General features: G+C 42.8%; 1 pseudogene; it reads left to right on the forward strand.

The window, feature by feature from the left end:
• The first annotated feature begins 2,382 nt into the window (after positions 1–2,382).
• On the forward strand, positions 2,383–3,674 carry LOC103748351 (annotated as a pseudogene).
• Positions 3,675–7,431: the final 3,757 nt, after the last annotated feature.

The following is a 7,431-nucleotide window of genomic DNA, read 5'->3' on the forward strand; positions in this document are numbered from 1 at the left end:
GTAGTGCAGGCTAGGAGAGTTAGCCGGTGGTGCAGGTCGAGGGAAGCAGAGAGAGGTGAGAGCGGGGCCAGGACCAGAAGCGGCGCTCCTGGAGCCCAAGAAAGGTACTGAGTTTCTCTGGGTGAGAAGGGTCAGGAAGCAGTATTGGTTCCCCAGGTGTCTGGGGCCCCAAGACTAGGAATGGCGCAGGGTCCAAACTAGGAGTATAGAACGGTGGGTGGGTGGGGGGAATGGAAGGGTGAATGAGGCTTAGGGAGTCCCGGTGCGGAGAGCTGCGCTGTATACTTACCCCAAGAGGCCTGAGGATAGTAGTCGAGTTATTTTTGTGGTGACAATATGCACAATTCAGATAGCGAATCTTTCGTAGTTCCTGAAATAAGTTTTCAACTACTTTTCTATCCTTGAAGGCAACCCAATCATCAGATAATGACAAACGCCCCAGGAATAATGCAGGCCTAAGAAAACATGAGCATTTATCTTTTATGCCAACTAGTGCCACACCAGGCTGCCTGTGATTGTCCACTGGCCATTTTGTGCCCTCTTGTGAGTCCTTTCAAGGGCAGGGATGCTGCAGTTCATTTCTGGGATGTATAATGGAGTAAATAAACAAATGAGCAAATAAATGAAGCTGTGGGTAGACAGGGAGATCCATGCCAAGGAGGTGGCCTTACAACTGAAGTCTTTAAAAGGACTTATACAGTCCTGGTATAAGGGTCAAGCTTTATTCCATTATTTGACCCACCCTTCCTAGGCCTCATCCCCTGAACCCTGATATGTGGTAGAAATTATTTACTCCTGAATAGGGAAGGCACTTCCCTTTACCCATTAATTACAGCTGAAAACTTTTGGGAAAAAGTAAATGCATGGATGGAAAAAGTCTATCATTGGAAGAAATACAGTGTTCTGGGTTAGGCTTAGAAGTTCAGTGTTGATCTCACTAAGGTAGGTTCTAGACATTCTGACTCTGCTATTTCAATCCCATGTTGAAACACAAATATTTAAACCTATTGTAAACTGACATGAAAGTGTGTGCATGTAGAAAAATGTTTTCTAGAGAAAAAATCCTACTAATGTCATATTTTATTAAAATTTTTAACTAATTGGTTTATTTTGTGGGGATGAATGGGTGGCACGTGTGTGGAAGTCAGATGGCAACTTGCAGGAATCCAACTTGTAGAAGTTGGTTGTCTGCTACCATGTGGATCCCAGGGATCAAATACAGGTCTGGAGGCTTGGTGGCAAGTGTCTTAACTTAATGAACCATCTTGCTGGCTCCCAAAATATTGTATTTTAAATCATTTTTCTGCTCATTGTGGTTAACTCAATCCTCACCCCCATCTTTACTACTCAAATGAAGAGAAACCATAGAGACCTGTGTTTTAGGGAAGATTAACATTTTTCATACCAAAACAGATTTTTTTAAAAAAAAACTATTTTATCATTTTTAAAATGTTATGTGTATGAATGTTTTACCCACATGTATGCAAGTGCACCTGTGTCCTACACTATCCAAAGACGTAGGAAGAGGACATCAGATCCCCTGGAACTGGAGTTACAGACACTGTTAGCTGCTTTGTGGGTGCTAGGAACCAAACCCAGGTCCTCTGTAAGAGCAGCCAGTGCTCTTAACTGCTGAGTCATCTCTCCAGCCCCACCTAAACTTATTTTTATACCTGCATTGTAGACCGTCTTCCATGGCTTTAATCTAATCTAGACAGGCTTTGATTTTCCTGGGTCAGAGTTGTTTGGGGGGTTTTGTTTGTTTGTTTGTTTAAATTTTGAGACAGTGTCTCCCTGTAGCCCCTGCTGGCCTGGAACTCACTATGTAGACCAGATTGACCTTGAACTTACAGAGATCACTTGCCTCTGCCTCCAAAGTGCTGGGCACAAGCCTGGCTTCAAATTCATTTAACAAGCGCTTTGATAATATCCTTCCATCAAAGCCTCAATGGTAGTGCTACCTCCTATTTGTACCTCCATGGCTCTTCAAAGCACAAACTAATAAAATCTATATTTCTTGATTTTGTTTTGTTTTGAACCAGAGCCCTGTGAGTTAGCTCACTCTGATTTAGAACTCAAGATCCTCCTGTATTAGCCTCCAGAGCACCAGGATTATTAGGTAGGCATTCACCACCACACCAGGCTCCAAACTTCTTAATGTGGTAATTAAGGCCTTTAAAACTACTCTTGCCCCCTCTTCAGCTTCCTGTTTCCCAAGATGCCTAGTCTACATCAAGCAGTCCATTAGTGAAGAGTGCCTTTCGACAGGTGAAGAATGTTCACTGACTTACATCAGTAGGAGAACATATGTCCTTTAGGAAAGGCAGCCTCCAAATGAGGGTTAGAGAGGAGAGTCTGAGCAAAGAACATCGGGCTGTGAAAATGCACAGCAATAAAACCTCTAACCGGGAGAAGCAGAATCATACTCCAAGAAAGCATTAGCATCACCACCAGAAGTACCCACCAATACCTGCAAATGGGCAGTAAGCCAGCAGCCAGCGCAGCTATTGACCTGAAGAATTTAGGAAACCAAGAGAGAAGACCTTAACCCAACGTAGTTGTGCTTTTGTGGGCAATCACTGAGGAGGGGGTGAGGAAACTTTTTGAGAAATACGGGAAAGCAAGTAAAGCTTTCTTTCATAAAAATAAAAGCTTTAGCTTTCTCCTCTTGGAAACACAAACCCTAGTGGAAATTGCCAAAGTGGAGCTGGACAATATGGCACTCCATGGAAAACAGCTGCGTGTGAGCTTGGAGTGCCACAGAGCATTCCTTACAGTTTGCATCCTTCCTGGGTACGCGACCAACGATGTGTTTGGCCAGGTGGAGCGGGCTGTGTGGATGACTGAGGAAGGCCCTCAGAAAAAGGCATTGTTGAGTTCTCAGGGAAGACAGCTGCTCCGAAAGCTCTGGACAGATGTGGTGAAGACTCCTTCTTGCTAACCACATTTCCTCGGCTTGTTACTGTGAAGCCCATGGAGCAGCTAGATGATGAAGAGGGACTTCCAGAGAAGCTGCTTATAAAAAACAGCTATTTCACAAGGAACGAGGGCCACCCAGATTTGCGCAGCCTGGCTCCTTTGAGTATGAGCATGCCGTGCCCTGGAAGGCACTCACTGAGATAGAGAAGCCGCAGCAGGACCAAGTGGACTACAACATCAAGGAGGCTCGTGAAAAGATGGAGATGGAGATGGGGGCAGCTAATGAGGCAAGATTTGGTAAAGCGCCAAGAAGAAATTAGGAGAGTGGAAGAGCTGCACAACCAAGTGGTTCAAAACAGAAAGCAGCCGGAGCTCAGGCAGGAGGAGGCACGCAGGCGCCCTGAACAAGAAATGTGGTGGCAACAAGAACAGATGATGAGCCACAGCAGGAGAGATTCAAAGGAACTTTCTCTGATGTGAGAGAGCAAGAAATAGGGGTGGGCCAAATGGCTATAGGAGGTGCTATAAGCATAAACAACGGAGGTGCCACGCCCTCTGCTCCTGTGCCAGCTGGTACCCCAGCTCCTCCAGGACCTGCCACTATGATGCCAGATAGACCTTGGAATTAACCCCACCAACAACTGAACGTGTTGGCCAAGAAGCTACAATGGAAGGCAGAGGAGCAATTGGTGGAACTCCTGCATTCAACCCTGCAGCTTCTTGGAGGTGAATTTGCTTCAAACAGAAGACGCTGATACTGATAAAGTTCTAGTGTCTAGTTTCCCACAACCCTTAAAAAGGACTAGCCAGAATTCTACCCTGGAAGCGTGTTAGGGTAGTTAGGTAGTTCCAATAGTTGGGTCTTCCCCTGCCTGTACTACTCCAAGGAGTACTTGAAGGCAGAGGGCAAGGGAGGGGTGATGTTTAACAAATCAAATTCTGTGATATATCTGTTAATCCTGTGTGGTTCATTCCTGAAGTATCACATGATCGTTGAGGGTTTGGGGAATCAGAGAAATGGAACCCCATTTATCTTGGTCATTCTGGTTTGTTTGTTTGCCCCCCTAACCACCTCCCCCCCAGACCCCCCCAAGTGTTTTACTTGCTTTTTCATCCTTATTCTCTTCAACCTTAGAGACACGCAAACATTCCTCAATGGCCTAGCCCCATTCCTCCATTGGCTCCCAAGTGAGAATTCAGACGTCCACAGAGGTTACAGCATATGTATGGTTCTGTTATATCTCATATATTGCCTCTTCATGAAGACATTTTCTCTTAGAGATTTTCATTTTAGTATTTTAAAAAAAAAATCTTGTGTTAACTTGCCTCCATCTTTTTCTTGGTTAAGAACTACCCAAGAATGACCTTTTGCATCTTGATGTTGCTGTTCACAGCTTTTCTTGATATGCCTACTAGTCTTGGGAACAGGGTTTCTGTATGCTGAAGGTCTGACAGCAGCTTTGCCTATCTTAGGTAGTTACACCATGCATTTTTTTTTTTATTGGTGTACTATGTTTGATTTGTTCCTGATACCTTAAATTTGGAATTTTTTTTCTGAGAAATGGAGCAGTAACACAACATAATGCATTAAAACACATTTTAAGCCTTTTTCTTTTAATGAGGGTTATAGGACTTCTTTATTGTGCAACTAAACCTGACCTAGGTTGTCCATTCATAATGCTTTCAAATTATATCACTAGAACCAATAGCTAAACCACTTCCAAATAATGTCATAATATTATAAATCTATCAAGGAATGAATCCATTGTTTAGGTCAGAGCCCTCAAGATCCAATCACGTCCCAAAAGGCCATCAGCTGCCAACCAAGCCCTGCAACTTGAGCTTGGAGTAGAAGTTTCTCAGATTTAAACTGTAAGAAGTAGAAAACGGCTACCCAAGTGCCTGCTTCTTACTTTTTGGGTACCTGACATAGTTAGCCATACGATACCAAGCAAGATAGTCCTTCCTGATGAAATCATTAAAAAAAATAGGATTCTATTTCTATAATGAGGTATACCATAGGAGCTTGAAGAATAAGGCCAGGTCTACTCAGCACTTCCTGGAACACTACTTCTGGATACTTCAGAGAAGGATCAGCAGCCGAGTTGGTTTCATTTATTCAGTAACTAATTTGCAAAGTAAGTTTTTTTGTTTGTTTGGTGTTTGTTTGTTTGTTTGTTTTAAGACAGGTTCCCATCATGTAGCCCAGACTGGCTTTGAACTCATGATCCTCCTGCATCAGCTTCCTAAGTACTAGGATTTCAGGTTTGCATCACCGTGCTGGATATTATAGTTTGGGTCTGAAATGTCCCTTGTGAGTGCATCTGTTCGAAGACTTTGTCAACAGCTGGTGGTGCTGTTTAGGGATGTTGATATGTAGAGCCTGGGTAGCAGACACAGACCACTGGGAGCAGGTCTTAAGGGTTGTAGCCCAGTCTTGCTTTTATCCTATTCCTGTTTCCTGTCTGTCATATAATGTAACCAGATGCCTCTTGCTCCCACCCGCATAGACTGAGCTACTCCCACCACCATGCCTTCCCTACCATGATGGACTAAAGTCCCCTCAAAGCTTGATTCAATATAAGTCTTCCTCTCAAGTTGTTTCTTGTCATAGTGAAAAGAAAAGTAACTAGTATATATGCCTTGAACTTTCTGACATCATAACATTAAACTGTTTAGTATGTAGTATCCACAAACAGCTTATAATTTATGTTACTTTTTTAAAGATTTGTTTTTAATTATATGTACGTGTGTGGGTATGTGCATGTGTGTTCAGGTGCCCAAGGAGTCAAGAAAAGAATGTTGGGGCACTGGAGAGATGGCTCAGCAGTTAAGAACACTGGCTTGTTCTTGCAGAAGACCTGGGTTTGAATCCCAGCACTCACATGTCAGCTAGCAACTGTCCATAACTCCAGTTTCAGGGGATTTGACAGCCTCTTCTGTTCTCCGTGGGCATTGCATGACATGGGTGCACTTACATACATGCAAGCAATACATGCATACACATAAAATAAAAGTGATAAATAAAAAAACTTTAAAAAAAAAAAAGAATGTTGGATCTCCTGGAGCTGTAGTTGCAAGCTGCTGTGGTCCATTAGCTGTAGGTGCTAATAACCCAACTTGAGTCCTCTGCAAGAGCAGCAAGCACTCCTAATCTCTGAGTCATCTCTCAAGCTCCTTATAATTTTTTTCGAAGGAAGTTGGTTTTTTTTTTATCTCTATGCTCTACACTCTCTGTAAATACAAATTAATACAAAAATTGTGTCCAGTTCAAAATCTTTAAACTCTATCAGTGCAGTGGGGCATAACTATAATCCTAGCACCTGAGAGGTGGAATCAGGAGGATCAGAAAATCAAGATCATCCTGGGATACGTATCTAGTTCAAGGCCAGCCAAGTCTAGATGAACTCTGACTCTAAATAAATAAACATACACACATACATACACACACACACACACACACACACACACACACACTCACTTTTACACATACTTCCAGATCTATACAACTAAGACACTTCTCAAAACCACTATGCAAGCATTTAAATATGCATTACTTTCCTTTCTAAACCCACTTTTTTTCTCCATTGCCTTCACTACCAGGGGCCCCATTAGCCACCCTTGACTTGCCTTTCCCCCTTATGTACCATTTCTCAATAGCCAAATTTTGATAGTTATATACTTGAGAACCTATAATCTATTCTCTTTCCCAAGCTTCACTATCATTGCCCAAGTTCAGGTGCATGACTTTCCTCACTTGGTACTTATTCTCCTTGAAACCAGAATAGCTTCTTTAAAATGGAAATCTAAGGCCAGGCATAGTGGTGCACACCTTTAATCCCAGCACTTGGGATGCAGAGGCAGGCGGATCTTTGTGAGTTTGAGGCCAGCCTAGTCTACATAGTGAGTTCCAGGACAGCTGGGGCTACAAGGAGATCCTGTCTCAAAAAAGACAAAAAATAAAAAATAAAAAAAAGGAAATCTAATCAATCCCTTCCCATTTATTTTAGGATAAAATCTAAAAGTCCTTACATTGACCATAAAATGGGCTGGGCATGGTGGCACACAACTTTAATCCCAGCACTTAGGAGACAGAGGGCAGGTGGATGTCTGTGACTTGGAGGCTGGCCTGTTCTACATAGCAAGTTCCAGTCCAGCTAAGCCTAAAGGTTGACACTGTCTCAAAACAAATAATGACCATAACACTTTGCAAGAACTGGTATCTGCTGTCTCACAGCAACATTATAGTGGTCTACTTCAGCCCGACTGCAAGGCATCCCCTTCTTCTAAAACACTACATTCTCTTCTACCTTGTAAGCTTTATGTGTCCTATTCTTCATAGCTCATTTCAATGAGCTACTAAACCTACTTAGTTTTTAAGTTTTGCTCAAACATGATTTCTTCATACCTTCTGGTTAGTATTTATTGTCAACTTGACATAACCTGGAGTTACCTAGGAAGAAAGAATCTCAGTTGAAGAATTGCCTCAATCAGATTGGTCTGTGGCCATGT

The sequence above is a fragment of the Nannospalax galili genome, unplaced genomic scaffold (genome assembly GCF_000622305.1).
Source record: "Nannospalax galili isolate Female #2095 unplaced genomic scaffold, S.galili_v1.0 scaffold925, whole genome shotgun sequence".
Taxonomy (NCBI): domain Eukaryota; kingdom Metazoa; phylum Chordata; class Mammalia; order Rodentia; family Spalacidae; genus Nannospalax; species Nannospalax galili.